The 10,235-nt window shown below is 44.7% G+C and overlaps 1 long non-coding RNA gene across 2 annotated transcripts; it reads left to right on the forward strand.

The window, feature by feature from the left end:
* Positions 1-3,317: 3,317 nt before the first annotated feature.
* Positions 3,318-7,825, forward strand: LOC109906487 (uncharacterized). 2 transcript variants are annotated; one of them, XR_004202444.1, is made up of 5 exons: positions 3,318-4,152; positions 4,879-5,183; positions 6,183-6,458; positions 6,572-6,847; positions 7,339-7,825. It is a non-coding gene; the product is annotated as an uncharacterized LOC109906487 (long non-coding RNA). The 2 variants fall into 2 exon arrangements; XR_002257410.2 differs by having other exon boundaries at positions 3,327-4,152; positions 4,879-4,923.
* The last annotated feature ends 2,410 nt before the right edge of the window (positions 7,826-10,235 follow it).

Genomic DNA, 10,235 nt, shown 5'->3' on the forward strand with positions numbered 1-10,235 from the left:
TGACAGTAACCTCGTCCCCATGCTACTGCACACAGCAGGGGAACTAGATTACAGTGACAGTAACCTCGCCCCCATGCTACTGCACACAGCAGGGGAACTAGATTACAGTGACGGTAACCTCGTCCCCATGCTACTGCACACAGCATGGGAACTAGATTACAGTGACGGTAACCTCGTCCCCATGCTACTGCACACAGCAGGGGAACTAGATTACAGTGACGGTAACCTCGTCCCCATGCTACTGCACACAGCATGGGAACTAGATTACATTGACGGTAACCTCGTCCCCGGGCTACTGGGCACAGCAGGGGAACTAGATTACAGTGACGGTAACCTCATCCCCATGCTACTGCTCACAGCAGGGTAACTAGATTACAGTGATGGTAACCTCATCCCCATGCTACTGCACACAGCAGGGGAACTAGATTACAGTGACGGTAACCTCATCCCCAGGCTACTGCACACAGCAGGGGAACTAGATTACATTGACGGTAACCTCGTCCCCAGGCTACTGGGCACAGCAGGGGAACTAGATTACAGTGACGGTAACCTCATCCCCATGCTACTGCACACAGCATGGGAACTAGATTACAGTGACGGTAACCTCATCCTCATGCTACTGCACACAGCAGGGGAATTAGATTACAGTGACGGTAACCTCGTCCCCAGGCTACTGCACACAGCATGGGAACTAGATTACAGTGACGGTAACCTGGTCCCCATGCTACTGCACACAGCATGGGTACTAGATTACAGTGACAGTAACCTCATCCTCATGCTACTGCACACAGCAGGGGAACTAGATTACAGTGACGGTAACCTGGTCCCCATGCTACTGCACACAGCATGGGAACTAGATTACAGTGACGGTAACCTCATCCTCATGCTACTGCACACAGCAGGGGAACTAGATTACAGTGACGGTAACCTCGTACCCAGGCTACTGCACACAGCATGGGAACTAGATTACAGTGACGGTAACCTCGTCCCCATGCTACTGCACACAGCATGGGAACTAGATGACAGTGACGGTAACCTCGTCCCCATGCTACTGCACACAGCAGGGGAACTACATTACAGTGACGGTAACCTCATCCCCATGCTACTGCACACAGCATGGGAACTAGATTACAGTGACGGTAACCTCGTCCCCGGGCTACTGCACACAGCAGGGGAACTAGATTACAGTGACTGTAACCTCGTCCCCAGGCTACTGGGCACAGCAGGGGAACTAGATTACATTGACGGTAACCTCGTCCCCGGGCTACTGGGCACAGCAGGGGAACTAGATTACATTGACGGTAACCTCGTCCCCATGCTACTACACACAGCAGGGGAACTAGATTACAGTGACGGTAACCTCATCCCCAGGCTACTGCACACAGCAGGGGAACTAGATTACATTGACGGTAACCTCGTCCCCGGGCTACTGGGCACAGCAGGGGAACTAGATTACAGTGACGGTAACCTCATCCCCATGCTACTGCACACAGCAGGGGAACTAGATTACAGTGATGGTAACCTCATCCCCATGCTACTGCACACAGCAGGGGAACTAGATTACAGTGACGGTAACCTCATCCCCAGGCTACTGCACACAGCAGGGGAACTAGATTACATTGACGGTAACCTCGTCCCCAGGCTACTGGGCACAGCAGGGGAACTAGATTACAGTGACGGTAATCTCATCCCCATGCTACTGCACACAGCAGGGTAACTAGATTACAGTGATGGTAACCTCATCCCCATGCTACTGCACACAGCAGGGGAACTAGATTACAGTGACGGTAACCTCGTCCCCGGGCTACTGGGCACAGCAGGGGAACTAGATTACAGTGACGGTAACCTGGTCCCCATGCTACTGCACACAGCAGGGGAACTAGATTACAGTGACGGTAACCTCGTCCCCATGCTACTGCACACAGCAGGGGAACTAGATTGCAGTGACGGTAACCTCATCCCCATGATACTGCACACAGCAGGGGAACTAGATTACAGTGACAGTAACCTCGTCCCCATGCTACTGCACACAGCAGGGGAACTAGATTACAGTGACAGTAACCTCGCCCCCATGCTACTGCACACAGCAGGGGAACTAGATTACAGTGACGGTAACCTCGTCCCCATGCTACTGCACACAGCATGGGAACTAGATTACAGTGACGGTAACCTCGTCCCCATGCTACTGCACACAGCAGGGGAACTAGATTACAGTGACGGTAACCTCGTCCCCATGCTACTGCACACAGCATGGGAACTAGATTACATTGACGGTAACCTCGTCCCCGGGCTACTGGGCACAGCAGGGGAACTAGATTACAGTGACGGTAACCTCATCCCCATGCTACTGCTCACAGCAGGGTAACTAGATTACAGTGATGGTAACCTCATCCCCATGCTACTGCACACAGCAGGGGAACTAGATTACAGTGACGGTAACCTCATCCCCAGGCTACTGCACACAGCAGGGGAACTAGATTACATTGACGGTAACCTCGTCCCCAGGCTACTGGGCACAGCAGGGGAACTAGATTACAGTGACGGTAACCTCATCCCCATGCTACTGCACACAGCATGGGAACTAGATTACAGTGACGGTAACCTCATCCTCATGCTACTGCACACAGCAGGGGAATTAGATTACAGTGACGGTAACCTCGTCCCCAGGCTACTGCACACAGCATGGGAACTAGATTACAGTGACGGTAACCTCGTCCCCATGCTACTGCACACAGCATGGGAACTAGATGACAGTGACGGTAACCTCGTCCCCGGGCTACTGGGCACAGCAGGGGAACTAGATTACAGTGACGGTAACCTCGTCCCCGGGCTACTGCACACAGCAGGGGAACTAGATTGCAGTGACGGTAACCTCATCCCCATGATACTGCACACAGCAGGGGAACTAGATTACAGTGACAGTAACCTCGTCCCCATGCTACTGCACACAGCAGGTGAACTAGATTACAGTGACGGTAACGTCCAGTCAGTTTTGTCACTGACTACCACAGTATTGCCAAGAGGTCAGGAAACTTGATCAGTAAAGAACTCCAGTGACCCAGTTAACCAGGGGGATATCATACACAAACCACAGGGGTTGACTACAGGGTAGTGTGTAGGCTTTTGTTCCAGCCCAACTCTAACACACATGATTCAATTGAATCAACTAATAATGGTCGTCAACTGAAAAATTCTGCTTTGGGGCATGTTAGTGGAATTCTAAATTCCTCTGTAGTATTTCCCAATCAGAATTATTACTCTGTCAATGCATTCTAAAGGGATTGTAAGACCCAATATTTCTATAAGAAATGGACAGAGTCCCGGTCTTAAAAGTCAGGTAGCAGCGTTTATTACAAGAGAGTACTGCCACATACACATATTTCCACAGGTTATAAACTGAAAATGACGTCAGCGTTTTCTAAACGTTCACCAGTAGAGGCCCTCTAGCTCTCAAGCCTTCGCTCTACGCCTGAAGTCAAGGTCAGTCAGTATAAATCTGCATTTCTAGACAGTCTGGAGATAGGCCGTTCCTGCCACCTGGAGATTGTACAAATAAATGAACAAAGGAACAGACCTTCATTGTTACTAAACTCCTGACTACATTATATACAATTGGGAATGGGAGCAAGAGAGAAAATTCATATGTACAGTACATTATAGCATTTGGACTAGTCAGTTCTGATTGGAATGTATACATAATTAGTCATTTCAACCATAATTTCCTCTAACAGGGCAACAGGACATTTTGGAATCAGCAGCAGTCATGAAGGACAAAGGAAGGCATTTTACACAAGTCTGAACTCTGCCAATACTTACTACTGTACACACTATCATTTAAACCAGCCTACTCTTTGAGTAAGGTAAGGAAATAAAAACAAAAATGTTTTAGCAACCTGGAATCTCTACTCAAGGTTTCTTAGCACAAGATGGCTGAGACGTGACTAAAGAATGTATGAATAAATCCCAATTTTGTGACTCAAATGTTGAAATCCAAGACATTACAGTATGTCAACACAATACTTCCTGTACTAATGAAGGTATAAAGGTGTCCACATATTTTGGGTGGCCACAGAGAGTGGTAGAAGACTCGGGGGGTAATACTATGGCATTCTATTTGAAGACTTTCTACACTGTTGGTACTGACACTGACAGGTAAGGGGTCTCTCTCACACACACACACACAATCTTTAATTCACACATATATACAAATGACTGAATCATTCAGTCAATTAATTCCATAATTAAGCCGGCAAATGTCGATTTGACACAAAAATAAGAATAAAGTCATTGACACACATGCACACACACAAAGTCACAATTTCAGTGTGATCATTGTACAACATATAGGGCAAATTGTTAGCCACTCACATGAGTCAAACAACATTATTCAGATACAGCTCATCAGGTTGTATGATGCCCTTAAAGTGGCAGTCAGCAGCTGCTACACCATTTTTGGACTTGAATGTAAATGAATGAATGATATGTACCCATTGATTCTTGAAGAATATAACTTTAAAATGCTTAATGAGCTTAGTTCAGCTGTCGTTCCCCATCAGAACCGCACAAATAAGCTAATCCAATGTTTAAGAAAAAGCAAAAAAGCAAATGCAAACAAACTGTATAGCCTCACAACATGGTCACAACTATAATTTCGATATCTTGGATGATCAGTCTTTACATCCATAGCTCTGTCTATGAATTAGAGTGGTTTGATATCTCCAGCCCCATCCCTCTGTTTTTTACCAATCCAGGGGTGGGGCTTCAGCTTTGTTATTGTTTTTACTGCTGATTGCCGCTTTAATGAAGTCTCTATCTTTCCTCGTCCTCTCTGCCTCTGTCTCTCTCTCCCCCCTCTCTCTCTCTCATATATATCTCCAGGAGGCCTTGATCCTACCAGTGTCTCAGCAGCATCTCCTAATCCTAGTGAGTATCCAACTACCTGAAACCATCAAAGACTACCTCTAATCTCTTACCATTACCACCAAAGGAATTATATAGAGACACATTTTGCTATATGTTTAGTATCATAGTGTTTGGCATTGTGTTTGTTATTTTGTTATAATATTGCGACATGGGCTTGGGTCGGGTGAGAGATGGATACAAGACGACCTTCACCTGTACCTCCAACTGAATCCCAGGATGCACCTACACCTGGCTGCTGAAGGGGCGCACTTTCAATGGGAGTGAGTTTACCTGGACCCCAGAAGGTCTGGACCGCATTGTGGAGCTGCAGTGTACTGCGGTCAACACAGAGAGTGGGAGCTCAAAGAGCATAACCACAATTTTGGCTGTGCACGTGCTCCATAGTGCGCAAATTGATTTTGTCCCCCCACACTGAACACGATCACGACACGCAGGTTGAAGTATCAAAACAAACTCTGAACCAATTATATTAATTTGGTGACAGGTCGAAAAGCATTAAACATTTATGGCAATTTAGCTAGCTAGTTTGGAGTTGCTAGCTAATTTGCCCTATTTAGCTAGCTTGCTTTTTTCTGCTAATTTGTCCTGGGATATAAATGTTGAGTTGTTATTTTACCTGAAATGCACAAGGTCCTCTACAATTAATACACATATAAAATTATCAACTGAATCATTTCTAGTCATCTCTCCACCTTCCAGACTTCTTCCTCTTCGGTCTTTATATGGCGATTGGCATCTAACTTTATTTACCACAATGACCGACCGAACTCAGTTCATATTGTCACAGGCCGGCTCATAGCCTGTGGCAGAAATGAGGGGACACAAACAGGTATAGGCCAGTCAAAAATGTTCTTTATTATAAACCAAAACTATTAACTTTAAAGAAAAACAAATGAGGTGTGAAAGTATCATAATGTAGTGTGTATGTAAAGTGCAGGGATACGTGAATCTGTGTGTGTGAATTTGACTGAGTGAAAACTAAGTAAAACTACAAAGGAACAAACAAAACAGGATCATACCTGGAGGAGCAGAGTGAGAGACAAGAGTGGTTAGTGAAGCAGTTTAAATACCCTGAGCCCAGGTGGCTCCAATCACTAATGACCCTCCTCTGCCTTCAGGAAGAACCGCCCCTGCAATGCAGAGGAGGGGCCGTGACAATATGGAAAACCAGCTTTCTGCCCGGATTGAATATGCCTCAGATTCCTAACCCTAACCGTCCCACCAATCACACCTCTGGATCTCCCTTCTGTGTGTTCCAGGCTCAGTGTCCGTGAGGCCCAGCCCACAGCTCTCTCTCCCCATTCTCAACCAGTCCTTCAGCCTGGACTGTAGCGGCTCCTTCCCAGGCCTGCCAGTGCTTTGGTACAAAGACGGCCAGGTTGTAGCTCCAGATGCCAGGATAAACCTGTTGGAACACAACACCTCCCTCCACTTCAACTCCCTGCTGCCCTCTGATGGTGGCTTCTATCAGTGCGAGGTGACCATGGCAAACATGGCTGAAAGCAAGGTCATAAGCTTGGGGTACCTGCTAAACTGTGAGTATAAGATGCAACGCCTACGCTTCATTTGAGAGAATCAGTGAATATGGGTGATCCTGTCCAATTATCCTTCAACAAAATGTACATTTTCTTCCTTTGCTGACTGACAGTTGATCATTGGAGTGTTAGTATCAGTGGCCCTGACACAGTGTTGCCTGGGAGGGAATACACCTTTACCTGCCAGGTGAACTGAACTGTCGACCTGGACTGCTCCATCCGCTGGCCATTGAGAGGGGGTATCCTTACTAGCGCCTACTTCTCCGTGAGGAAGAATATCCTGAAATGGATCCCGTCGGTACCTGGTATGGTCCAGAACTTCACCTGTGTGGTGGAGAACACAGCAGCTGGACGCTCTGCAGAGGCCTCCAAGACAGTGAAGGTCACAGGTTGTCACTCCCGTTTTAATGTTTGATCAAATTAAGCTTCACTGCAGAATCAATTCTTCCAATGGCAGTTTTGTGATTGTTTGAGGGTTCTTTAGATCGTAAAGAAATGACTCTCTAGACTGGATGGAGACTGATTACTCTTTGGCAGATTTAATGGTGAACTGACCACATTCATTCAGCCATGCATAAAGGTAGATAGTAATTGATTATCACAATTCCAACGAACTGATTCACCATACTGTAAAACTACACTACACTTCGACTTATATAATAATATCCCTCATAAAATATTCCTACACTATTATCACCAAGTTATCTTGATACAAAATGTATTAACTCATGCTTAAACCCAGTTGTAGGTACTGTTAAATCTAAATATTTCAATCAAAATGCTTAGTTTTTTAACCTAGCTAGAATACCTGCGTACTACATGGTAAAATACTCATCTCCAAAATCCCAGACTGAAGTCATGTTATTGTTCCCTCATGCAGGACCCACAGTATCAGGATCTGAAACAGTGAGGTTGTGTGGAGTTTTAGGACTGGTCCTCTGTATGGGACTGCTGTTCCTCCTGGATCCCTAGGAGGGGCGCTATAAGACTACAGACGATGGGAAGGACAGAGGAGAACATTGAATGAGTTCAGGTTCACCTTCAGAACGAATAATAAAACAGGAACCAACGTTTTGAAACTCTTAATCCTGTCCAATAAGAATGCTCATAAGAATATAAGGATATAAGAATGTTTCCTCTGTTGTGGGATAATGATAGTTGAGTCATTGGAAGTTTCCAGTGAATTATGTTTATCATCCACATGCAGGGTAACGATGAGAAAATAACAAAACGTACATAGTGATGTTATCTATGTAATATTTTCTTATTTGCAATATGTACTGTATTATTATTATCTTTGTTGTTGTTGAGATGACCTTGTAAAATAAACTCCCAAATGAGTGTGGTAATAGATAGCTGTCTCTGTATGGAGTTGTCAACTTTGGTCTTTGATTGGCGTAGCCAGCATACCTCCAGATCCACTGCCAGACATACCAGCAGAGTACACTGTACTGTCCCTCCCCTCACTAGGGAGCAGAGACAACCCTGCTGTTGGAAAAGGAAAAGTCTTATGAAAAGCTGCTGTTATAATCACACTGTCTGCACACCATAACATCACTTGTTTATGTGAGAGTGGTATTATGAGACTAGCCTGACCTACATACACAGAAGTCGTTTCATAACATGATAGTATACTGTAGGCTGTCAGTGTGTAGGCTTATATAGCTAATGTAGCCTACTTATTGCAAAGGCTAACCTGATGTACAAGTTGTACAACTCTTTATGCCAGTCCTAGCATCATGTCTAACACAATCGCACACATTCAAATGTCTTTGTTGGCAAATCCATTTCTGTGTGATAAGGTCATTTCAATCTCAGGCCATGTTTGCCTACCCTGTTTGGTCAGGGCATGATATGGTGAAATTGAACAATGGACAACATTTGTCATGGACCCAGAATACCACAAACTAGATATTGAAGCTAACCTCAAACCTGGAAATGGCACATGAGGAGGTGTTCATTTATCATTACAACTGGCACAATGCCATTGGTTATTTATCATTTACAGCGTAACTATACTGGATGCATCATACTCCAGCATCTGTTTTGATACACTCCTTTATTTATGACCACATCATTTGCATTATATTGGAAGTTAAAGCATTATTCAAACAGTATCTGGTAGTTAGTGCGCCTATCCCTAACCATGACCCTAACCCTAACCCTGACCCTGACCCTAACCCTAACCCTGACCCTAACCCTAACCCTGACCCTAACCCTAACCCTGACCCTAACCCTAACCCTGACCCTAACCCTGACCCTAACCCTAACCCTATCCCTAACCCTATCCCTAACCATGACCCTAACCCTATCCCTAACCCTGACCCTAACCCTATCCCTAACCATGACCCTAACCCTATCCCTAACCCTGACCCTAACCCTAACACTAGCTTCATGTCCACACCCCGGCTCAACCCTAACCTTAAGCACCTGTGTTCCACCATAGTCGCCCATTAGGGACTTCTATCAGGGGGTAGCGTTGAGCAGGGCTGTGGACATTGTGAGGGTATTTGAAGTTAAGCCTTACTAGTGCTTGTGTACTAAAACATCTATCTTTAAGCCTAGACATTGGGTTTGAGATTGTCATATAAACTAACCCATATAAGATAGAAAAGTGTGTGTGTTGTCACGCCCTGGCCTCTGTGTTTTCGTTATTTTGGTTAGGCCAGGGTGTGACATGGGGATTTATGTGGTTTGTTTGTCTGGGGTTGTTTGTAGTTATGGGATTGTGGTAGAGTAGTACTCTAGGTAAGTCTATGGTTGCCTAGAGTGGTTCTCAATCAGAGGCAGGTGTTTATCGTTGTCTCTGATTGGGAACCATATTTAGGCAGCCATATTCTTTAGGTCTCTTGTGGGTGATTTTTCCTGTGTTTGTGGCACCAGATAGGGCTGTTTTGGTCTTGTTTTGTAGATTGTTGTATTTTAATCTTTATTAAAGATGTACAAAACTAACCACGCTGCATTTTGATCCGCCTCTCTTTCACCAGAAAACCTTTACATGTGCACATTAACTTCTTGACGCTACCCATCCCTTAAGCGGGACAATTGTCATCAGCAACCGCTGAATAGCATAGCGCCACAGTCAAATAATATTACAAAAAAATATTCATATTCATGAAATCACAAGTGCAATATTGCAAAACACAGTTTAGCCTTTTGTTAATCCACCTGTCGTCTCAGATTTTGAAATTATGCTTTACAGTGAAAGCAATCCAAGCGTTTGTGTAAATTTATCGATCGCATGACAAAACATTAAGTACACTACGCATCAGGTGGCTTGGTCACAAATCAGAAAAGCAGTCAAATTAATCGTTTACCTTTGATCTTCGGATGTTTTCACTCACGAGACTCCCAGTTACACAACATATGTTCCTTTTGTTCCATAAAGATTATTTTTTATATCCAAAATACCTCTGTTTGTCGCGTTATGTTCAGAAATCCACCGGAAAGAGCGGTCACGGCAACGCAGATGGAAATTCCAAATAATATCCATAATGTCCACAGAAACATGTCAAACGTTTTTTATAATCAATCCTCAGGTTGTTTTTAAAATATATATTCGATAATATATCAACCGGGAGTGTAGGTTTTTCAATAGGACAGGGAGAAACAATGGCCGCAAAACAAAAGTCCTTCCATAACCTTTCTAGCGCAGGCTAGCGGAACCCCTCGACAACATTCCGCTGAAAAGGCAGAGCGCGAAATAAAAAAATATTTTTTATAAATATGTAACTTTCACACATTAAGTCCAATACAGCAAATGAAAGATAAACATAT

Source organism: Oncorhynchus kisutch, linkage group LG2, assembly GCF_002021735.2.
Source record: "Oncorhynchus kisutch isolate 150728-3 linkage group LG2, Okis_V2, whole genome shotgun sequence".
Taxonomy (NCBI): domain Eukaryota; kingdom Metazoa; phylum Chordata; class Actinopteri; order Salmoniformes; family Salmonidae; genus Oncorhynchus; species Oncorhynchus kisutch.